Source organism: Arachis ipaensis, chromosome B8 (assembly GCF_059453495.1).
Source record: "Arachis ipaensis isolate K30076 ecotype BB chromosome B8, ASM5945349v1, whole genome shotgun sequence".
Classification (NCBI taxonomy): Eukaryota; Viridiplantae; Streptophyta; class Magnoliopsida; order Fabales; family Fabaceae; genus Arachis; species Arachis ipaensis.
The window spans coordinates 68,574,932-68,599,649 of NC_142443.1; the positions used below are offsets into that span (position 1 = coordinate 68,574,932).

Sequence of the window (24,718 nt, forward strand, 5' to 3'; positions counted from 1 at the left end):
AGATTTCTGCCCAAATCTGGCGTCCAGCGCCAGAAAAGGAGCCAAAACCAGAGTTGAACGCCCAAACTGGCACGAAAACTGGCGTTCAACTCCAAGAAGGACCTCTACACGTGCAACACTCAAGCTCAGCCCAAGCACACACCAAGTGGGTCCCGGAAGTGGATTTATGCATCAATTACTTACTCATGTAAACCCTAGTAGCTAGTTTATTATAAATAGGACATTTTACTAGTCCTTTTGACCATCCTGGATCCTGGATTGTATTTTGATCCTATGATCATGTTTTGGGGGCTGGCCACACGGCCATGCCTGGACCTTCACTTATGTATTTTCATACGGTAGAGTTTCTACACTCCATAGATTAAGGTGTGGAGCTCTGCTGTTCCTCAAAGATTAATGCAAAGTACTACTGTTTTCTATTCAATTCATCTTATTTCGCTTCTAAGATATCCAGTCGCACCCAAGAACGTGATGAAGGTGATGGTTATGTGTGACACTCATCACCATTCTCCCCTATGAACACGTGCCTGACAAACACTTCCGTTCTACATGAAATAAGCTAGAATGAATATCTCTTAGATCTCTTAACCGGAATCTTCGTGGCGTAAGCTAGAATGATGGCGGCATTCAAGTGAATCCGGAAAGTCTAAACCTTGTCTGTGGTATTCCGAGTAGGATTCAATGATTGAATGACTGTGACGAGCTTCAAACTCGCGATTGTTGGGCGTTAGTGACAGACGCAAAAGGAGGGTGAATCCTATTCCAGCATGATCGAGAACCGACAGATGATTAGCCGTGCTGTGACAGAGCATGTGAGCATATTTTTCACTGAGAGGAGGGGATGTAGCCACTGACAACGGTGATGCCCTTGCATAAAGCCAGCCATGGAAAGGAGTAAGACTGATTGGATGAAGATAGCAGGAAAGCAGAGGTTTAGAGGAATGAGAAGCATCTCTATTCGCTTATCTGAAATTCTCACCAGTGATTTACATAAGTATTTCTATCCCTATTTTATTATTTATTATTCGAAAACATCATTATCAATTTATATCTGCCTAACTGAGATTTGCAAGGTGACCATAGCTTGCTTCATACCAACAATCTCCGTGGGATTCGACCCTTACTCACGTAAGGTATTACTTGGACGACCCAGTGCACTTGCTGGTTAGTTGTATCGAAGTTGTGAACCATGGTATTGGCACCATGTTCTTGGCGCCATTGCCAGGGAAAGAAAGAGCCATGAATTATACATAATTAAAGTGTAATCACGATTACGCGTACCAAGTTGCTCATGTTGCCAGGGATTGTTCGAGCCTGGACATCACAATTGGGGACTTTAGCAAAGCTGAGTCACAATCTAAAAGGTTCACCCAATTATGTGTCTCTAGCATTTATGTATCCGGTGGTAATACTGCAAAACAAAGTGCTTAGGGCCACGGCCAAGACTCATAAAATAGCTGTGTTCAAGAATCATCACACTGAAATAGGAGAATCAATAACACTATCTGAATTCTAAGTTCCTATAGATGCCAATCACTCTGAGCTTCAATGGATAAAGTGAGATGTCAAAACTGTTCAGAAGCAAAAAGCTACTAGTCCCGCTCATCTAATTAGAATCTGAGCTTCACTCAAAAACTCTGAGATATTATTGCTTCTCAACCTATTAGTCTTCTATTTTATTTGTCTAGTTGCTTGAGGACAAGCAACAGTTTAAGTTTGGTGTTGTGATGAGCGGATATTTTATACCCTTTTTGGGGTTAATTTCATGTAGTTTTGAGTATGTTCTAGTTAGTTTTTAGTCTATTTTAATTAGTTTTAGGAAAAATTCATATTTATGGACTTTACTATGAGTTGTGTGTTTTTTTGTAATTTCAGGTATTTTTCTGGCTGAAATTGAAGGAGCTGAGCAAAAATCTGATACAGGCTGAAAAAGGACTGCTGATGCTGTTGGATTCTGACCTCCCTGCACTCAAAGTGGATTTTCTGGAGCTACTAAAATCGAAATGGCATGCTTCCAATTGCGTTGGAAAGTAGACATCTAGTGCTTTCCAACAATATATAATGGTCCATACTTTGCACAAGGATAGACGATGTAAACTGGCGTTCAATGCCAGTTCTCTGCCCAATTCTGGCGTCCAGCGCCAGAAAAGGATCAAAAGCTGGAGTTGAACGCCCAAACTGGCACAAAAACTGGTGTTCAACTCCACAAATGGCCTCTGCACGTGAATTGCTTAAATCTCAGCCCCAGCACACACCAAGTGGGCCCCAAAAGTGGATCTCTGCATCATCCATCATAGTTTACTCATTTTTTGTAAACCTAGGCTACTAGTTTAGTATTTAAACAACTTTTAGAGACTTATTTTGCATCTCATGACATTTTAGATCTAAACTTTGTTCTCTTTGACGGCATGAGTCTCTAAACTCCATTGTTGGGGGTGAGGAGCTCTGCTGTGCCTCGATGAATTAATGCAAGTATTTCTATTTTCCATTCAAACACGCTTGTTCCTATCTAAGATGTTCATTCGCGCTTAATTGTGATGAAGGTGATGATCTGTGACACTCATCACCTTCCTCAAACCATGAATGTGTGACTGACAACCACCTCCGTTCTATATCTGATTGAATGAGTATCTCTTAGATCTCTTAATTAGAATCTTCGTGGTATAAGCTAGAATTGATGGCGGCATTCATGAGAATCCGGAAAGTCTAAACCTTGTCTGTGGTACTCCGAGTAGGATTCAAGGATTGAATGACTGTGACGAGCTTCAAACTCCTGAAGGCTGGGCGTTAGTGACAAACGCAAAGAAATCAAGGGATTCTATTCCAACCGGATCGAGAACCAACCGGTGATTAGCCGTGCTGTGACAGAGCATGTGAGCATATTCTTCACTGAGAGGATGTGATGTAGCCATTGACGACGGTGAACCCCTACTTACAGCTTGCCATTGGAGGACGTGCGTGCGTGAACAAAGAAGACAGAGGAAAGCAGAGATTCAGAAGACAAAGCATCTCCAAAACTCCAACATATTCTCCATTACTGCATAACAAGTAACCTTTAATTCATGCTCTCTTGTTTATTTGCAATTCAACTGATAAACATAATTGACTTCCTGACTAAGATTTACAAGGTAACCATAGATTGCTTCAAACCAACAATCTCCGTGGGATTCGACCCTTACTCACGTGAGGTATTACTTGGACGACCCAGTGCACTTGCTGGTCAGGGGTACGAGTTGTGAAAAGTGTGATTCACAATTTCTGCCCAAATCTGGCGTCCAGCACCAGAAAAGGAGCCAAAACCAGAGTTGAACGCCCAAACTAGCACGAAAACTGGCGTTCAACTCCAAGAAGGACCTCTACACGTACAACACTCAAGCTCAGCCCAAAAACTTGGTGCACGAATTGTGAATCACACTTTTCACAACTCGTACCACTTACCAGCAAGTGCACTGGGTCGTCCAAGTAATACCTCACGTGAGTAAGGGTCGAATCCCACGGAGATTGTTGGTTTGAAGCAATCTATGGTTATCTTGTAAATCTTAGTCAGGAAGTCAATTATGTTTATCAGTTGAATTGCAATTAAACAAGAGAGCATGGATTAAAGGTTACTTGTTATGCAATAATGGAAAATATGTTGGAGTTTTGGAGATGCTTTGTCTTCTGAATCTCTGCTTTCCTCTGTCTTCTTGTTCACGCAGACACGTCCTCCTATGGCAAGCTGTGTGTTGGTGGATCACCGTTGTCAATGGCTACCTTCCATCCTTCCAGTGAAAAATACGCTCACGCGCTCTGTCACAGCACGGCTAATCACCGGTTGGTTCTCAATCCGGTTAGAATAGAATCCCTTGAATTCTTTTCCGTTTGTCACTAACGCCCAGCCTTCAGGAGTTTGAAGCTCGTCACAGTCATTCAATCCTTGAATCCTACTCGGAATACCACAGACAAGGTTTAGACTTTCCGGATTCTCATGAATGCCGCTATCAATTCTAGCTTATACCACGAAGATTCTGATTAAGAGATCTAAGAGATACTCATTCAATCTGATATAGAACGGAGGTGGTTGTCAGGCACACGTTCATGGGTTGAGAATGGTGATGAGTGTCACGAATCATCACCTTCATCACAGTTAAGCGCGAATGAACATCTTAGATAGGAACAAGCGTGTTTGAATAGAAAACAGAAATACTTGCATTAATTCATCGAGACACAGCAGAGCTCCTCACCCCCAACAATGGAGTTTAGAGACTCATGCCGTCAAAGAGTACAAAGTTCAGATCTAAAAATGTCATGAGATACAAAATAAGTCTCTAAAAGTTGTTTAAATACTAAACTAGTAGCCTAGGTTTACAAAAAATGAGTAAACTATGATGGATGATGCAGAGATCCACTTCTGGGGCCCACTTGGTGTGTGCTGGGCTGAGCTTTAAGCAATTCACGTGCAAAGGCCATTTGTGGAGTTGAACGCCAGTTTTTGTGCCAGTTTGGGCGTTCAACTCCAGCTTTTGATCCTTTTCTGGCATTGGACGCCAGAATTGGGCAGAGAACTGGCGTTGAATGCCAGTTTACGTCGTCTATCCTTGTGCAAAGTATAAACTATTATATATTGCTGGAAAGACCTGGATGTCTACTTTCCAACGCAATTGGAAGCATGCCATTTCGAGTTCTGTAGCTCTAGAAAATCCACTTTGAGTGCAGGGAGGTCAGAATCCAACAGCATCAGCAGTCCTTTTTCAGCCTGAATCAGATTTTTGCTCAGCTCCTTCAATTTCAGCCAGAAAAATACCTGAAATTACAAAAAAACACACAACTCATAGTAAAGTCCAGAAATATGAATTTTTCCTAAAAACTAATGAAAATAGACTAAAAACTAACTAGAACATACTCAAAACTATATGAAATTAACCCCAAAAAGCGTATAAAATATCCGCTCATCACAACACCAAACTTAAACTGTTGCTTGTCCTCAAGCAACTAGACAAATAAAATAGAAGACTAATAAGTTGAGAAGCAATAATATCTCAGAGTTTTTGAGTGAAGCTCAGATTCTAATTAGATGAGCGGGACTAGTAGCTTTTTGCTTCTGAACAGTTTTGGCATCTCACATTATCCATTGAAGCTCAGAGTGATTGGCATCTATAGGAACTTAGAATTCAGATAGTGTTATTGATTCTCCTATTTCAGTGTGATGATTCTTGAACACATCTATTTTATGAGTCTTGGCCGTGGCCCTAAGCACTTTGTTTTCCAGTATTACCACCGGATACATAAATGTCACAGACACATAATTGGGTGAACCTTTTCAGATTGTGGCTCAGCTTTGCTAAAGCCCCCAATTAGAGGTGTCCAGGGTTCTTAAGCACACTCTTCTTTTTTCTTTGGACCTTGACTTTAACCACTCAGTCTCAAGTTCTTACTTGACACCTACACGCCACAAGTACATGGTTAGGGACAGCTTGGTTTAGCCGCTTAGGCCAGGATTTTATTCTTTTAGGCCCTCCTATCCACTGATGCTCAAAGCCTTGGGGTCCTTTTTATTTGCCCTTTCCTTTTGGTTTTAAGGGTTATTGGCTTTTTGCTCTTGCCTCTTGGTTTTAAGAGCTTTTGGCTTTTTCTGCTTGCTTTTTCTTTTTCTTTCTATTTTTTTCGCCTATTTTATTATATATATATATATATTTTTTTTTTCTGCAAGCTTTGTTCTTTGCTGCTTTTTCTTGCTTCAAGAATCATTTTTATGATTTTTCAGATTATCAATAACATGTCTCATGTTCATCATTCTTTCAAGAGCCAACATATTTAACAGTCTTAAACAACAAATTCAAAAGACATATGCACTGTTCAAGCATTCATTCAGAAGACAGAAAGCATTGCCACCACATTTAACTAATTAGAATTTCTCTTATTAAAACTCGAAATTTTATTGCCTCTTATTCAAAAGATCTACTACTTTATTCATGTTTGCTGATGATGAGAAAAATAAACTATAGCTTAATTGGAGATAAAATCAAAATAGATACTAATTACTACTATATGACTCCTAAGGTAAACTTCTATAAGGACACTGTCACAGAGTTAAGGCAGAAATTGGAAATTAACAACCTTTATTCTGGGGGAACGGGGGTTCCTCTGATCCTTGGGGTGCTTGGTCCTGCAAGAGAAGACTTTTGGCGCTTCAATTCCCTTAAGTCACGCCCTTTCTCCTCTTGTTCTTTAAACATATAGGTCAGCATTTGACTGTGTTCCTTCTGTTCTTTTATTATTTGCTCCATAGCTTCCCGTATCTTAGTAACAGACGTCTCAAGATACTCCCAGTATTCAGATTGAGGGATCTCTAGGAGGAATTCCTGTGCTCTCTTCTTGATGGGATCATCCTGTGCTTGTTGTTTTTCCATTGATGCTTTGGTGATTGGCTTCTCAATTGAGATATACTCAGTTATTCCCATCCTTACTCCAGCGTCCTTGCAGAGCAGAGAAATCACGCTTGGATAAGCCAACCTGGCCTCTTTAGAATTTTTGTTAGCAATTTTGTAGAGTTCAGCTGTGATCAGCTGATGAACCTCCACTTCCTTTCCCATCATGATGCAATGGATCATCACTGCTCTTTTAACTGTGACTTCAGAACGGTTGCTAGTAGGCAACAGAGAATGCCCAATGAAGTCTAGCCATCCTCTGGCGGTTGGTTTGAGATCCTCTCTCTTGAGTTGATTTGGGACACCCTTTGTGTTGGTGGTCCACCTGGCTCCAGGGATACATATGTCCTCTAGAATCTTATCCAGGCCAATGTCTGCTCTCATCATCCTCCTGTTGAAGGAGTCTGGATCATCCTTTAGCTGAGGTAGCTTTAAGATCTCCCTGATTCTGTCAGGGTGGGTATGAACAATCTTTCCTCTGACCACAGTCCGATAGTCATAGAAGGCAGTTCCAGATAGTTTCTGCTTGTCAGTTTGCCACATATTAGCATAGAACTCCTGGACCATGTTCCTTCCCACTTTCATTTCAGGATTAGCTAAGACTTCCCACTTCCTGATTCAAATTTGCTCCTAGATCTCCGGATATTCATCTTCTTTCAAATCGAATCTAACTTCTGGGATCACTGATCTCAGACCCATTATTTTAAGATAATGGTCTGAATGTTCTTTAGATAAGAACTTCCCTTGATTCCAAAGTGGTTTTGGAACGCTCTCTTTCTTGCCTCTTGGAGTGGGTTGTTTTCCTTTAGGAGCCATGATCTTAGTGATCTCGGATAAACACACCAAACTTAGAGGTTTGCTTGTCCTCAAGCAAAAGAAAAGAAAGGAGAGGGATAGAAGGAGAGCTAGGTGCAATTGTTGATGGAGGAGGAGGGAGGCCGAACCCAAATTTAAAGGGATGGGGGGTGGGTTTTTGAAAAATTGGAAAAGATAAGATAAAAAGATTGAGTTGAAAAAGATAAGATAGAAGATATAGTTTAATTTTGAAGAGATATGATAGATTTTTGAAAAAGATAAATCTGAATTTTGAAAAAGATAATATGGAGATTTGAAAAAGATATGGATTAGTTGAAAAGATTTTAGAGTGAAAAAGATAGATTTGTTTTCAGAAAAAATTTGAAAAGAGTTGGATTGAATTTGGAAAGAGGGATTTTTAGAAATTAAGGATTTTAGAAATCAGGGTTCTTAAAAATCATGCATTGAAACATAAAATTTGAAATTAGAATGGAAATACGTGTGGAAAAATGAATTTGGCTCCTCCTTGCTATCCTGGCTTTTGAACGCCCAAACACTGCCTGTTTTGGGCGTTCAGCGCCCAAATGCTGCTCTCCTGGGCGTTCAACGCCCAGCTGCTGCCATTACTGGCGTTCAACGCCCAGTGGGTGCCCATTTCTGGCGTTGAACGCCCAGATTGCTACCATTACTGGCGTTTTCTTGCCAGTGAGCTCTTTTTCTCTGTTTTGTGTGCCGAGGTCTTCTGTAAATGATTCCTAACCTTAGTGTCAGTGAACTTTATATAAACAAATAAAAATAACAAATAAAAGAAATAGGGCAAAATGCTTAGAGGATTGTTGCCCCATGGCTGGGTTGCCTCCCAGCAAGCGCTTCTTTATTGTCTTTAGCTGGACCTTGCTGAGCTTTTAATCTAGCTTCAGCCTTAGGCATTCTTGCTCAATGTTGCCTTCAAGATAGTGCTTGATTCTCTGTCCATTGACAATGAACTTCTTATCAGAATCAATATCTTGAAGCTCCACATAACCATATGGTGATACACTTGTAATCACGTATGGTCCCCTCCACCGGGATTTCAGTTTCCCGGGGAATAGCCTGAGTCTAGAGTTAAACAACAGGACCTTCTGTCCTGGTTCAAAGATTCTAGATGACAGCTTTCTGTCATGCCATTTTTTTTATTTTTCTTTATAAAGCTTGGCATTTTCGAAAGCTGTGAATCTGAATTCCTCTAGCTCATTTAGCTGGAGCAATCGTTTTTCTCCTGCTAGTTTGGCATCAAAGTTTAGGAATCTGGTTGCCCAGTAGGCCTTATGTTCCAGTTCCACGGGCAGGTGACATGCCTTACCATACACGAGTTGGTATGGAGAGGTCCCTATAGGGGTCTTGAATGCTGTCCTGTAAGCCCACAGAGCATCATCCAAGCTCCGTGCCCAATCCTTTCTACGGGTATTTACTGTCCGTTCCAGGATTCTCTTTAATTCTCTGTTAGAGACTTCAGCTTGCCCATTGGTTTGTGGATGATATGGAGTGGCCACCTTGTGGCGAATTCCATACCGTACCATGGCAGAGTAAAGCTGTTTATTGCAGAAGTGAGTGCCCCCATCACTGATTAGTACTCTAGGGACACCAAACCTGCTAAAGATATGTTTCTGGAGGAACTTCAGCACTGTTTTGGTATCATTGGTGGGTGTGGCAATGGCCTCAACCCATTTTGATACATAGTCAACTGCTACCAGAATATAAGTGTTTGAGTATGACGGTGGGAATGGTCCCATGAAGTCAATTCCCCATACGTCAAACAACTCAATTTCCAAGATTCCCTGTTGAGGCATGGCGTAACCATGAGGCAGATTACCAGCTCTTTGGCAACTGTCACAGTTACGTACAAACTCTCGGGAATCTTTATAGAGTGTGGGCCAATAGAAGCCACATTGGAGGACCTTGGTGGCTGTTCGCTCACCTCCGAAATGGCCTCCATATTGAGATCCGTGGCAATGCCACAGGATCCTTTGTGCTTCTTCTCTAGGCACACACCTACGGATAATTCCGTCTGCACATCTCTTAAAGAGATAAGGTTCATCCCACAAGTAGTACTTTGCATCAGTAATTAATTTCTTCTTTTGTATCCTGTTGTATTCCTTGGGTATGAACCTTGCAGCTTTATAGTTTGCAATATCAGCAAACCATGGTGCTTCCTGAATGGCAAATAAATGCTCATCAGGAAACGTCTCAGAGATCTCAAGAAAGGGGAGGGACGTCCCTTCCACTGGCTCTATCCGGGACAGATGATCAGCCACTTGGTTCTCTGTCCCTTTTCTGTCTCTTATTTCTATATCAAACTCTTGCAGAAGCAATACCCATCTGATGAGCCTGGGTTTTGAATCCTGCTTTGTGAGTAGATATTTAAGAGCGGCATGGTCAGTATACACAATCACTTTTGATCCTACTAAGTATGATCTGAACTTGTCAATGGCGTAAACCACTGCAAGTAATTCTTTTTCTGTGGTTGTGTAATTTTTCTGGGCATCATTTAGAATGCGACTGGCATAATAAATGACATGCAGAAGCTTGTCATGCCTCTGTCCCAATAGTGCACCAATGGCATGATCACTGGCATCACACATTAGCTCAAATGGTAATGTCCAGTCTGGTGCAGAAATGACTGGTGCTGTGACCAGCTTAGCTTTCAGCATTTCAAACGCCTGCAGGCACTCTGTGTCAAACACAAATGGCGTGTCAGCAGCTAGCAGATTGCTCAGAGGTTTTGCGATTTTTGAAAAATCCTTTATAAACCTCCTATAGAATCCTGCATGCCCCAGAAAGCTTCTGATTGCCTTAACATTGGCAAGTGGTGGTAATTTTTCAATTACCTCTATTTTTGCTTGATCCATCTCTATTCCCTTGTTTCAGATTTTATGCCCAAGGACAATCCCCTCAGTCACCATGAAGTGACATTTTTCCCAGTTTAAAACTAGGTTGGTCTCTTGGCATCTTTTCAGAACAAGTTTCAGGTGATCAAGACAGGAGCTGAATTAGTCTCCATATACTGAGAAGTCATCCATAAAGACTTCTAGAAATTTTTCCACCATATCAGAGAAAATAGAGAGCATGCATCTCTGGAAGGTTGCAGGCGCATTACATAGCCCAAATGGCATCCTTCTATAAGCAAACACTCCAGATGGACATGTGAATGCTGTTTTCTCTTGATCCTGGGGATCTACTGCAATCTGGTTATAGCCTGAGTAGCCATCCAAAAAGCAGTAATAATCATGACCTGCTAGTCTTTCTAGCATCTGGTCTATGAATGGTAAAGGAAAATGATCCTTTCTGGTGGCTGTATTGAGCCTTCTGTAGTCAATACACATGCGCCATCCTGTAACTGTTCTTGTAGGAACCAGTTCATTTTTTTCATTATGAATCACTGTCATGCCTCCCTTTTTTGGGACGACTTGAACAGGGCTCATCCAGGGGCTATCAGAAATAGGATAAATAATCCCAGCCTCCAGTAATTTGGTGACCTCTTTCTGCACCACTTCCTTCACGGATGGATTTAGCCGCCTCTGTGGTTGAACCACTGGTTTGGCATTATCCTCCAATAGGATTTTGTGCATGCATCTAGCAGGGCTTATGCCCTTAAGGTCACCTATGGACCACCCAAGAGCTGTCTTGTGTGTCTTTAGCACTTGAATAAGTGCTTCCTCTTCCTGTGAATTTAAAGCAGAGTTTATGATCACTGGAAAAGTGTCACCTTCTCCCAGAAATACATATTTCAAGGATGGTGGTAATGGCTTGAGCTCTGGTTTAGGAGGTTTCTCCTCTTCCAGAAGAAATTTCAGAGGCTCTTTCATGTCCTCTGAATCTTCTAAGTCAGGCTGAACATCTTTAAAGATGTTTTCCAACTTTGATTCAAGACTCTCAGCCATGTTGATCTCTTCTACCAAAGAGTCAATAAGATCAACTTTCATGCAGTCTTTTGATGTATCTAGATGCTGCATGGCTTTGACAGCGTTCAGCTTGAACTCATCATCATTGACTCTCAGGGTTATTTCCCCCTGTTGGACGTCAATGAGGGATCGTCCAGTTGTTAGGAAGGGTCTTCCTAGAATGAGAGTAGCACTCTTGTGCTCCTCCATTTCCAGCACAACAAAGTCAGTGGGAAAGGCGAATGGCCCAATGATGAGCGGATAATTTATACGCTTTTTGGCATTGTTTTTAGTATGTTTTTAGTAGGATCTAGTTACTTTTAGGGATGTTTTCATTAATTTTTATGTTAAATTCACATTTCTGGACTTTACTATGAGTTTGTGTGTTTTTCTGTGATTTCAGGTATTTTCTGGCTGAAATTGAGGGACTTGAGCAGAAATCAGATTCAGAGGTTGAAAAAGGACTGCTGATGCTGTTGGATTCTGACCTCCCTGCACTCAAAGTGAATTTTCTGGAGCTACAGAACTCGAAATGGCACGCTTTTAATTGCGTTGGAAAGTAGACATCCAGGGCTTTCCAGCAATATATAATAGTCCATACTTTGGCCAAGAATTGAGGACGTAAACTGGCGTTCAACGCCAACTTTCTACCCAAATCTGGCGTCCAGCGCCAGAAAAGGATCCAAAACCAGAGTTGAACGCCCAAACTGGCACAAATACTGGCGTTCAACTCCACAAATGGCCCCTGCACGTGCAACACTTAGGCTCAGCCCAAACACACACCAAGTGGGCCCCAGAAGTGGATTTATTCATCAATTACTTACTCATGTAAACCCTAGTGACTAGTTTATTATAAATAGGACCTCTTACTATTGTATTAAATGTCTTTTTGACCATCTTTGGTCTCAGTTTTAATCTTTTCATCATCTTAGGATCTTAGGATCATCTTTGAACGCATTGTTCTTAGACTTTGGGGGCTGGCCATCTCGGCCATGCCTGGACCTCTCACTTATGTAATTTTAACGGTAGAGTTTCTACACTCCATAGATTAAGGTGTGGAGCTCTGCTGTTCCTCAAAGATTAATGCAAAATACTATTGTTTTCTATTCAATTCATCTTATTTCGCTTCTAAGATATCCATTTGCAACCAAGAACGTGATGAAGGTGATGATTATGTGTGACGCTCATCACCAATCTCCCCTATGAACACGTGCCTGACAAACACTTCCGTTCTACATGAAATAAGCTAGAATGAGTATCTCTTAGATCTCCTAACCAGAATCTTCGTGGCGTAAGCTAGAATGATGGCGGCATTCAAGAGAATCCGGAAAGTCTAAACCTTGTCTGTGGTATTCCGAGTAGGATTCAATGATTGAATGACTGTGACGAGCTTCAAACTCGCGATTGTTGGGCGTTAGTGACAGACGCAAAAGGAGGGTGAATCCTATTCCAGCATGATCGAGAACCGACAGATGAATAGCCGTGCCGTGACAGGGTGCGTGAGCATATTATTCACTGAGAGGAGGGGATGTAGCCACTGACAACGGTGATGCCCTTGCATAAAGCCAGCCATGGAAAGGAGTAAGACTGATTGGATGAAGATAGCAGGAAAGCAGAGGTTCAGAGGAACGAAAGCATCTCCATTCGCTTATCTGAAATTCCTACCAATGAATTACATAAGTATTTCTATCCCTATTCTATTAATTATTATTCGAAAACACCATTATCAATTTATATCTGCCTAACTGAGATTTGCAAGGTGACCATAGCTTGCTTCATACCAACAATCTCCGTGGGATTCGACCCTTACTCACGTAAGGTATTACTTGGACGACCCAGTGCACTTGCTGGTTAGTGGTACGAGTTGTGAAAAGTGTGATTCACAATTTCGTTCACCACCCAACTCTGACAATCATGTCTTCAATCACGCCTGATGGGTATTTAGTGGAACCATCAGCAAGTTGGAGACATATCCGGGTTGGTTTAACTTCTTCAGTTAAGCCAAGCTTTCTGATAGTGGATACAGGTATTAGGTTGATGCTTGCCCCAAGATCACATAAAGTTGTCTTGGTGCAATTACCTTCTAATATGCATGGTATCAAAAAACTCCCAGGGTCTTTAAGCTTTTCAGGAAAGCTCTTCAGAATGACTGCACTGCATTCTTCAGTGAGGAGAACTCTTTCTGTTTCTCTCCAATCCTTTTTATGACTCAAGATCTCTTTCATGAACTTGGCATAAGAAGGTATTTTCTCAAGTGCTTCTGCAAATGGAATCTTTATTTCAAGAGTCCTGAGATAATCTGCAAAGCGAGCAAATTGCTTATCCTGCTCCTCTTTCCGGAGTTTTTGAGGATAAGGTATCTTGGCTTTATATTCCTTAACCTTAGTTGCTGCAGGTTTATTGCCTACAGAAGTGGTTGAAGAAGCCTTTTTAGAGGGGTTATTATCAGCATTTGTGTGTGTCTGATCCCTCACTGGCAATTGAGTTCCAGAGTTAGAAGCTGGAGTGACGTTAGACGCCAGCTCATTGTCTGTTCCTGGCGTCTGAACGCCAGAAATGTGCCCATTTTTGGCGTTCAACGCTGGATCCTGCCCTATTTGGGCATTCAACGCCAGATTCTTGCCCATTTCTGGCGTTGAACGCCAATCCTGCCTTGTTTCTGGCGTTGAACGCCAGTTTTGGGCATGGTCTGGGCGTTCAGCGCCAGCCTTCCACCAATTTTCTGGCGTTTTAGCGCCAGAATTATTTTTCCCTGGGCTCTTACTGTCCTCAGGTGAATCTTTGGTGGGTTGCTCATTTCTTGGCTTTTTGATGCCTTGAGGTGGGGTATTTAATGTTTTCCCACTTCTTAATTGAACTGCTTGGCATTCTTCTGTTATTTGCCTTGACAGCTGCTGCTTTGTTTGCTTAAACTGTTCTTCCATATGTATATTAGCCATCCTTGTCTCTTGTAGTCTGTCTTTAAATTCGGCTAGCTGCTTTGTTAGGAAGTCCAATTGCTGATTGAATCCAGCACCTTGTTTTACAGGACTGAGTTCAGCAGTTACTGTTTTAACCTCTTCATTCATGGAAGGGTTGCTGCTTAGGTACAGATGCTGATTCCTGGCAACTGTCTCAATGAGCTCTTGAGCCTCTTCAATTGTCTTTCTCATGTGGATAGATCCACCAGCTGAGTAATCTAGAGACATCTGAGCTCCTTCTGTAAGCCCATAGTAGAAGATGTCTAACTGAACCCACTCTGAAAACATTTTAGAGGGGCATTTTCGTAGCATCTCTCTGTATCTCTCCCAGGCATCATAAAGAGATTCATTATCTCCTTGTTTAAAGCCTTGGATGTCCAGCCTTAGCTGTGTCATCCTTTTTGGAGGGAAATATTGATTCAGGAATTTTTCTGTCAGCTGTTTTCATGTCCTTATGCTGCCCTTAGGTTGGTTATTCAACCACCTCTTAGCTTGATCTTTTACAGCAAATGAAAACAGTAATAGTCTGTAGACATCCTGATCTATTTCTTTATCATGTACGGTATCAGCAATCTGTAGAAGCAATAGAGGGGTTAGAATATGACCCCAGAGTCCTCCTGGACTGTTCATTTCCGCTTAGGTCCATGATGGAGAAAGGGAGATGATGTAAAATAGAAAAAAAATATTTTTTATTTATTTATTTATATATTTATTTTGAAAATGAAATAAATTAAAATAAATAAAAATTAAGTGAAGATTTTCGAAAAACTGAGGAGAGAGAAAGTGATTAGGAAGTTTTGAAAAGGATATGATGATTTTGAAAAAATTTTAAATTTTGAAATAAAAATCTGAATTTTTAGAAATATATTTCGAAAAATTGTTTTTAAAATAGAGAGAAAAGATATTTTTGATTTTTAAGAGGAAAGAGAAAAACAATAAGATAGCACAAGATTTAAAATTTTTTAGATCTAATGCTCCTTATTTTCGAAAGTTTTGGAGGGAAGACACCAAGGAACACCAAACTTAAAAATTTTAAGATCAATACACAAGAAAAACTCAAGAACACTTTGAAGACTCACAAGAACACAAGAACATGAAGGATGAACACCAAACTTAAAATTTTTTTGAAAACCAAAATAAATTTTCGAAAATTTTAAGAAAAATCAACAAGAAAACACCAAACTTAAAGTTTGGCACAGGATGTAATAGAAAAATTATTTTTGAAAAAGATTTTAATAATATGATAGCCAATTACCATGAACATAAACACTACGTTCTAACTAATTGAGCTATAAATTTAAAGTGTTTTAACAAGGGATAAATAATAAAAGACTCTAAACCAAAAAAAAGAAAAAAATTTTTCCTAATCTAAGCAACAAAATAAACCGTTAGTTGTCCAAACACGAACAATCCCCGGCAACGGCGCCAAAAACTTGGTGCACGAATTGTGAATCACACTTTTCACAACTCGTACCACTTACCAGCAAGTGCACTGCGTCGTCCAAGTAATACCTCACGTGAGTAAGGGTCGAATCCCACGGAGATTGTTGGTTTGAAGCAATCTATGGTTATCTTGTAAATCTTAGTCAGGAAGTCAATTATGTTTATCAGTTGAAATGCAATTAAACAAGAGAGCATGGATTAAAGGTTACTTGTTATGCAATAATGGAGAATATGTTGGAGTTTTGGAGATGCTTTGTCTTCTGAATCTCTGCTTTCCTCTGTCTGCTTGTTCACGCACACACGTCCTCCTATGGCAAGCTGTGTGTTGGTGGATCACCGTTGTCAATGGCTACCTTCCATCCTTCCAGTGAAAACTACGCTCACGCGCTCTGTCACAGCACGGCTAATCACCGGTTGGTTCTCAATCCGGTTGGAATAGAATCCCTTGAATTCTTTTGCGTTTGTCACTAACGCCCAGCCTTCAGGAGTTTGAAGCTCGTCACAGTCATTCAATCCTTGAATCCTACTCGGAATACCACAGACAAGGTTTAGACTTTCCGGATTCTCATGAATGCCGCCATCAATTCTAGCTTATACCACGAAGATTCTGATTAAGAGATCTAAGAGATACTCATTCAATCTGATATAGAACGGAGGTGGTTGTTAGGCACACGTTCATGGGTTGAGAATGGTGATGAGTGTCACGAATCATCACCTTCATCACAGTTAAGCGCGAATGAACATCTTAGATAGGAACAAGCGTGTTTGAATAGAAAACAGAAATACTTGCATTAATTCATCGAGACACATCAGAGCTCCTCACCCCCAACAATGGAGTTTAGAGACTCATGCCATCAAAGAGTACAAAGTTCAGATCTAAAAATGTCATGAGATAGAAAATAAGTCTCTAAAAGTTGTTTAAATACTAAACTAGTAGCCTAGGTTTACAAAAAATGAGTAAACTATGATGGATGATGCAGAGATCCACTTCTGGGGCCCACTTGGTGTGTGCTGGGCTGAGATTTAAGCAATTCACGTGCAGAGGCCATTTGTGGAGTTGAACGCCAGTTTTTGTGCCAGTTTGGGCGTTCAACTCCAGCTTTTGATCCTTTTCTGGCGCTGGACGCCAGAATTGGGCAGAGAACTGGCGTTGAACGCCAGTTTACGTCATCTATCCTTGTGCAAAGTATGGACTATTATATATTGCTGGAAAGCCCTGGATGTCTACTTTCCAACGCAATTGGAAGCATGCCATTTTGAGTTCTGTAGCTCCAGAAAATCCACTTTGAGTGCAGGGAGGTCAGAATCCAACAGCATCAGCAGTCCTTTTTCAGCCTGAATCAGATTTTTGCTCAGCTCCTTCAATTTCAGCCAGAAAAATACCTGAAATTACAGAAAAACACACAACTCATAGTAAAGTCCAGAAATATGAATTTTTCCTAAAAACTAATGAAAATAGACTAAAAACTAACTAGAACATACTCAAAACTATATGAAATTAACCCCAAAAAGCGTATAAAATATCCGCTCATCACATACACACAAACTCATAGTAAAGTCCAGAAATGTGAATTTAACATAAAAACTAATGAAAACATCCCTAAATGTAACTAGATCCTACTAAAAACATACTAAAAACAATGTCAAAAAGCGTATAAATTATCCGCTCATCACAACACCAAACTTAAATTGTTGCTTGTCCCCAAGCAACTGAAAATCAAATAGGATAAAAAGAAAAGAATATACTATAAATTCCAAACTATCAATGAAACATAGCTGCAATTATATGAGCGGGACTTATAGATTTTTGTCTCTTGAATAGTTTTGGCATCTCACTTTATCCATTGAGGTTCAGAATGATTGGCATCAATAGGAACTCAGAGTTCAGATAATGTTATTGATTCTCCTAGTTCAGTATGATGATTCTTGAACACAGCTTCTTTATGAGTCTTGCCCGTGGCCCTAAGCACTTTGTTTTCCAGTATTACCACCAGATACATAAATGCCACAGACACATAATTGGGTGAACCTTTTCAGATTGTGACTCCGCTTTGCTAAAGTCCCCAATTAGAGGTGTCCAGGGTTCTTAAGCACACTCTTTTTTTGCTTTGGACCTTGACTTTAACCGCTCAGTCTCAAGTTTTCACTTGACACCTACACGCCACAAGCACATGGTTAGCGACAGCTTGGTTTAGCCGCTTAAGCCAGGATTTTATTCCTTTAGGCCCTCCTATCCACTGATGCTCAAAGCCTTGGGATCCTTTTTATTTCCCTTGCCTTTTGGTTTTAAGGGTTATTGGCTTTTTGCTCTTGCCTCTTGGTTTTAAGAGCTTTTGGCTTTTTCTGCTTGCTTTTTCTTTTTCTTTCTATTTTTTTCGCCTATTTTTTTTCTGCAAGCTTTGTCCTTTGCTGCTTTTTCTTGCATCAAGAATCATTTTTATGATTTTTCAGATTATCAAATAACATGTCTCCTAGTCATCATTCTTTCAAGAGCCAACATATTTAACATTCTTAAACAACAACTTCAAAAGACATATGCACTGTTCAAGCATACATTCAGAAAACAAGAAGCATTGTCACCACATCAATATAATTAAACTAAGTTCAAGGATAAATTCGAAACTCATGTACTTCTTGTTCTTTTGAATTAAAACATTTTTCATTTAAGAGAGGTGATGGATTCATAGGACATTTATAACTTTAAGACAAAGTTACTAACTACTAATGATCATGTAATGAAGACACAAACATGGATAAGCACATAACATAGAAAACGAAAAACAGAAGAAATAAGAACAAGGAATGAATCCACCTTAGTGATGGTGGCGTTTCCTTCTTGAGGAACCAATGATGTCCTTGAGCTCTTCTATGTCTCTTCCTTGTCTTTGTTTCTCCTCCTTCATTGCTTTTAGATCTTCTCTGATTTCATGAAGGATGATGGAGTGCTCTTGATGTTCCACCCTTAGTTGTCCCATATTGGAACTCAATTCTCCTAGGGAGGTGTTGATTTGCTCCCAATAGTTTTGTGGAGGAAAGTGCATTTGAGGCATCTCCGGGATCTCATGGCGATGAGCTTCATACTCCTCTTGAGCTCCATGAATGGGCTCTCTTGCTTGCTCCATCTTCTTCTTAGTGATGGGCTTGTCCTCTTTAATGAGGATATCTCCCTCTATGTCAATCCCAGCCGAATTGCATAGGTGGCAAATGAGGTGAGGAAAGGCTAACCTTGCCATGGTGGAGGACTTGTCAGCCACCTTGTAGAGTTCTTGAGGTATAATCTCATGAACTTCCACCTCTTCTCCAATCATGATGCTATGGATCATGATGGCCCGGTCTATAGTAACTTCAGACCGGTTGCTAGTGGGAATGATTGAGCATTGAATGAACTCCAACCATCCTCTAGCTACAGGCTTGAGGTCCAATCTTCTTAGTTGAATCGGCTCGCCTTTGGAGTCAATCTTCCATTGAGCTCCTTCTACACATATGTCCATAAGGACTTGGTCCAACCTTTTATCAAAGTTGACTCTCCTTGTGTAGGGGCGTGCGTTCTCTTCCATGTTTGGCAAGTTGAACGCCAACCTCACATTTTCCGGACTAAAATCCAAGTATTTCCCCCGAACCATTGTAACATAGTTCTTTGGATTCGGGTTCTTACTTTGATCATGGTTCTTGGTAATCCATGCATTAGCATAGAACTCTTGAACCATTAGGATGCCGATTTGTTGGATGGGATTTGTTAGAACTTCCCAACCTCTTCTTTGAATTTCATGTCGGATCTCTGGATACTCATTTCTTTTGAGTTTGAAAGGGACCTCGGGGATCACCTTCTTCTTGGCCACAACATCATAGAAGTGGTCTTGATGGGCTTTGGAGATGAACCTTTCCATCTCCCATGACTCGGAGGTGGAAGCTTTTGTCTTCCCTTTCCCCTTTCTAGAGGATTCTCCGGTCTTAGGTGCCATCAATGGTAATGGAAAAATAAAAAGCTTATGCTTTTACCATACCAAACTTAGAATCTTGCTCGCCCTCGAGCAATAAAAGAAAGAATAGATGAAGAAGAAGAAGAAGAAATATGGAGAGGGAGAGGGAGATGTGGTTTCGGCCAAGAGGGGTGTAGAGGGGTGTGTTGTGTGAATTTGATGAAGAATGGAGGGCTTTATATAGGGAAGGGAGGGGGGGAAAGGTTTCGGCCATATGGGTGGGTTTGGGTGGGAAATTGGTTTTGAATTTTTGAAAGTAGGTGGAGTTTATGAGGTAGGTTTATGGGGAAGAGTGGATGGATGTGAGTGGTGAAGAGGTGATGGGGAAGAGAGTTTGAGGTGATTGGTGAAGGGTTTTTGGGGAAGAGTGTTTATGGGGTTGTGTGAAAGAGAGTGGTGAGAAGAAGTGAGTGGAGGTAGTGGGGATCCTGTGGGGTTCACAGATCCTGAGGTGTTCAAGGATTTACATTCCTGCACCCATTAGGCATGTAAAAATGCCTTTGCACCCAACTCTGGGCGTTCAGTGCCAGGTTGGTGGCCATTTTGGGCATTCAACGCCCATTTGTGTGCCATTTCTGGCGTTGAACGCCAGAACCATGCCTGTTCTGGCGTTCAGCGCCCAGAAGCTGCCCATTTCGGGCGTTCAGCGCCAGAACCATGCTCTGTTCTGGTGCTGAACGCCAGACAGATACTCCTCCAGGGTGTGATTTTTCTTCTGCTGTTTTTGATTCTGTTTTCAATTTTTATATTTATTTTATGACTCCACATGATCATGAACCTACAAAGACATATAACTAAGAAAAATATAGTTAGATAAATAAAAATTGGGTTGCCTCCCAACAAGCGCTTCTTTAATGTCAATAGCTTGACAGTGGGCTCTCATGGAGCCTCACAGATGTTTAGAGCATTGTTGAAACTCTCCAACACCAAACTTAGAGTTTGGATATGGGAGTTCAACACCAAACTTAGAGTTTGGTTATGGCCTCCCAACACCAAACTTAGAGTTTGACTGTGGGGGCTCTGGTTGACTCTGCTTTGAGAGAAGCTTTTTCTGCTTCCTCTCCATGGTTGCAGAGGGAGATCCTTGAGTTTTAAACATAAGGGAGTCCTCATTCCATTGAAGGACTATTTCACCTCTGTCAACATCAATCACAGCTCTTGCTATGGCAAGGAAAGGTCTTCCTAGGATGATGGATTCATCCTCTTCCTTTCCAGTATCCATGACTATGAAATCAGCAGGGATGTAAAGGCCTTCAACCTTTACTAACACGTCCTCTACTTGTCCATAAGCCTGTTTTCTTGAACTGTCTGCCATCTCTAATGAGATTTTAGCAGCTTGCACCCCATAGATTCCCAGTTTCTCTATTACAGAGAGGGGCATGAGGTTTACTCCTGAACCAAGGTCACATAGAGCCTTAAAGGTCATGGTGCCTATAGTACAGGGTATTATGAACTTTCCAGGATCCTGTCTCTTCTGAGGCAATGTCAGTTGATCCAGATCACTTAGTTCATTGATGAACAAGGGAGGTTCAACTTCCCAAGTATCAATGCCAAATAATTTGGCATTCAGCTTCATGATTGCACCAAGAAACTTGGCAGTTTGCTCTTCAGTAACATCCTCATTCTCTTCAGAAAAGGAATACTCATCAGAGCTCATGAAGGGCATAAGGAGGTTCAATGGAATCTCTATGGTCTCTAGATGAGCCTCAGAGTCCTTTGGTTCCTCAGAGGGAAGCTCCTTATTGACCACTGGACGTCCCAGGAGGTCTTCCTCCTTGGGATTTGCGTTCTCCACTCCCCTTGTAGGTTCGGCCATGGTGCTTATGTCAATGGCCTTGCACTCTCCTTTTGGGTTCTCTTCTGTATTGCTTGGGAGAGTACTAGGAGGGATTTCAGTGATCCTTTTACTCAGCTGGCCCACTTGTGCTTCCAAATTTCTAATGGAAGACCTTGTTTCATTCATGAAGCTCACAGTGGCCTTGGATAGATCAGAGACTAGATTTGCTAAATTAGAAGCATTTTGTTCAGAGTTCTCTGTCTGTTGCTGAGTGGATGATGGAAAAGGTTTATTATTGTTAAACCTATTTCTTCCACCATTATTAAAGCCTTGTTGAGGCTTTTGATCCTTCCATGAGAAATTTGGATGATTTCTCCATGATGAGTTATAGGTGTTTTCATAAGGTTCACCTAAGTAATTCACCTCTGCTATTGCAGGGTTCTCAGGATCATAAGCTTCTTCTTCAGAAGATGCCTCTTGAGTACTGTTGGATGCAGCTTGCATTCCATGCAGACTCTGAGAGATCATATTGACTTGCTGAGTCAATATTTTATTCTGAGCCAATATGGCATTCAGAGTATCAACTTCAAGAACTCCCTTCTTCATAGGCGTCCCATTACTCACAGGACTCCTTTCAGAAGTGTACATGAACTGGTTATTAGCAACCATGTCAATGAGTTCTTGAGCTTCTGCAGGCGTTTTCTTTAGGTGAATGGATCCACCTGCAGAAGTGTCCAGTGACATCTTTGATAGCTCAGATAAACCATCATAGAATATATCCAGGATGGTCCATTCTGAAAGCATGTCAGAAGGACACTTTTTGGTCAACTGTTTGTATCTTTCCCAAGCTTCATAGAGGGATTCACCTTCTTTCTGTCTGAAGGTTTGAACATCAGCTCTAAGCTTGCTCAGCTTTTGAGGAGGAAAGTACTTGGCTAAGAAAGTCGTGACCAGCTTATTCCAAGAGTTCAGGCTGTCTTTGGGTTGAGAATCCAACCATAATCTGGCTCTGTCTCTTACAGCAAAAGGGAAAAGCATGAGCCTGTAGACTTCAGGATCTACTCCATTAGTCTTAACAGTATCACATATCTGCAAGAATTCAGTTAAGAACTGAAAAGGATCTTCAGATGGAAGTCCATGAAACTTGCAGTTCTGCTGCATCAGAGAAACTAATTGAGGTTTCAGCTCAAAGTTGTTTGCTCCAATGGCAGGAATGGAGATGCTTCTTCCATGTAAATTGGAATTAGGTGCAGTAAAGTCACCAAGCATCTTCCTTACATTATTATTATTTTCGGCTGCCATCTCCTCTTCCTGTTCGAAAATTTCTGAAAGGTTATTTCTGGATTGTTGCAATTTAGCTTCTCTTAATTTTCTCTTTAAAGTCCTTTCAGGTTCCGGATCTGCTTCAACAAGAATATTCTTGTCCTTGCTCCTGCTCATATGACAAAGAAGAGGGCACAGAAAAAAAAAATAATAATAATAATAGAGATCCTTTATACCACAGTATAGGGATCTCTGTGTGAGTAGAAGAAGAGGGGGAGACAAAGAATGTAATATAATGGAAGAAACACAACTGTGAGGAGGGTTGAGATGTGAGATGAGATGTTTGTAGATGAATAAATAAATAGAATAAGATGGGAGAGGAGGAATTTTCGAAAATAATTTTTGAAAAAGAGTTAGTGATTTTTGAAAATAGTTTTTGAAAAATGTTAGTAATTTTCGAAAATTAAGATTTAAAAATTAAAAATTAAAATAATTAATAAATTAAAAAGAAATTTTGAAAAAGGGGGAAGATATTTTCGAAAATGAGAGAGAGAGAGTTAGTTAGGTAGTTTTGAAAAAGTTAAGAAACAAACAAAAAGTTAGTTAGTTAGTTGAAACAAATTTTGAAAACCAATTTTGAAAAGATAAGAAGTTAGGAAGTTAGAGAAGATATTTTGAAATCAAATTTTTGAAAAAGATAAGAAGATATTTTTGAAAAGATATGATTGAAATTAGTTTTGAAAAAGATTTGATTTTTAAAATCACAATTAATGACTTGATTCATAAGAAATCACAAGATATGATTCTAGAATTCAAAGTTTGAATCTTTCTTAACAAGTAACAAACTTCAAATTTTTGAATCAAAATATTAATTGATTATGTTATTTTCGAAAATTTAATATAAAAATAAGAAAAAGATTTTTGGAATTTTCGAAAATAACTAAGAATTTTGAAAAAGATTTGATTTTTGAAAAAGATTTTGAAAAAGATAAGATTTTCAAACTGAAAATTTGATTTGACTCATGAGAAACAATTTGATTTTAAAAATTTTTGAAAAAGTCAATCCAAATTTTTGAATTTGATGAGAGAAAATGGGAAAGATATATTTTTTTTTTATTTTTGAAATTTTTATGATGAGAGAGAAAAACACTAAAAAGATGCAATGCATGAAATTTTTAGATCAAAACATGTGATGCATGCAAGAATGCTATGAATGTCAAGATGAACACCAAGAACACTATGAATGTCAAGATGAACATCATAGACACAATTTTGAAAAACTTTTAATGCAAAGAAAACATGCAAGACACATAACTTAGAATTCTTTAATGCTTAGACACTAAGAATTCAAGAATGCATATGAAAAACAATAATAGACACAAAACAAAAAATCATCAAGATCAAACAAGAAGACTTACCAAGAACAACTTGAAGATCATGAAGAACACTATGAATGCATGAGAATTTTCGAAAAATGCAATATGCACATGCAATTGACACCAAACTTATAACATGACTCAAGACTCAAACAAGAAACATGAAAAATATTTTTTTTTATTTTTATGATTTTCTAATTTTTTTTTATTTTTTTTTTCAAAAATTAATTGAAAAAGGAAAATAAGGATTCCAAAATTTTTAATATGAATTCCAGGAATCTTGCATTCTTAGTCTAAAGCTTCAGTCCAGGAATTAGACATGGCTCACTAGCCAGCCAAGCTTTCAATGAAAGCTCCGGTCCAAAACACTAGACATGGCCAATGGCTAGCCAAGCTTCAGCATGTAATTCAGACATGACACGCCTGACATACTCATTCCCAAAGGAATTAGACATGGCTTTACAGCCAGCCAGGCTTCAACATGCTTCATGAAACACTAGAATTCATTCTTAAAAATTTTGAATAAAATTTTTGAAAACATTTTTATATTATTTTCGAAATCAGATGAGAAAATTTTAGAAATATTTTTGAAAAATTTTTGAAAATAAAATAAAAAGAAAATTACCTAATCTGAGCAACAAGATGAACCGTCAGTTATCCAAACTCGAACAATCCCCAGCAAAGGCGCCAAAAACTTGGTGCACGAAATTGTGATGTCCAGGCTCGAACAATCCCTGGCAACGTGAGCAACTTGGTACGCGTAATCGTGATTACACTTTAATTATGTAAAATTCATG

At 39.9% G+C, this 24,718-nt stretch overlaps 1 non-coding gene across 1 annotated transcript; it reads left to right on the plus strand.

Annotated features, from left to right (window-relative positions):
• The first annotated feature begins 22,080 nt into the window (after nucleotides 1-22,080).
• On the plus strand, nucleotides 22,081-22,188 carry LOC148548453 (small nucleolar RNA R71). Its single transcript, XR_015897448.1, has one exon. It is a non-coding gene; the product is annotated as a small nucleolar RNA R71 (small nucleolar RNA).
• The last annotated feature ends 2,530 nt before the right edge of the window (nucleotides 22,189-24,718 follow it).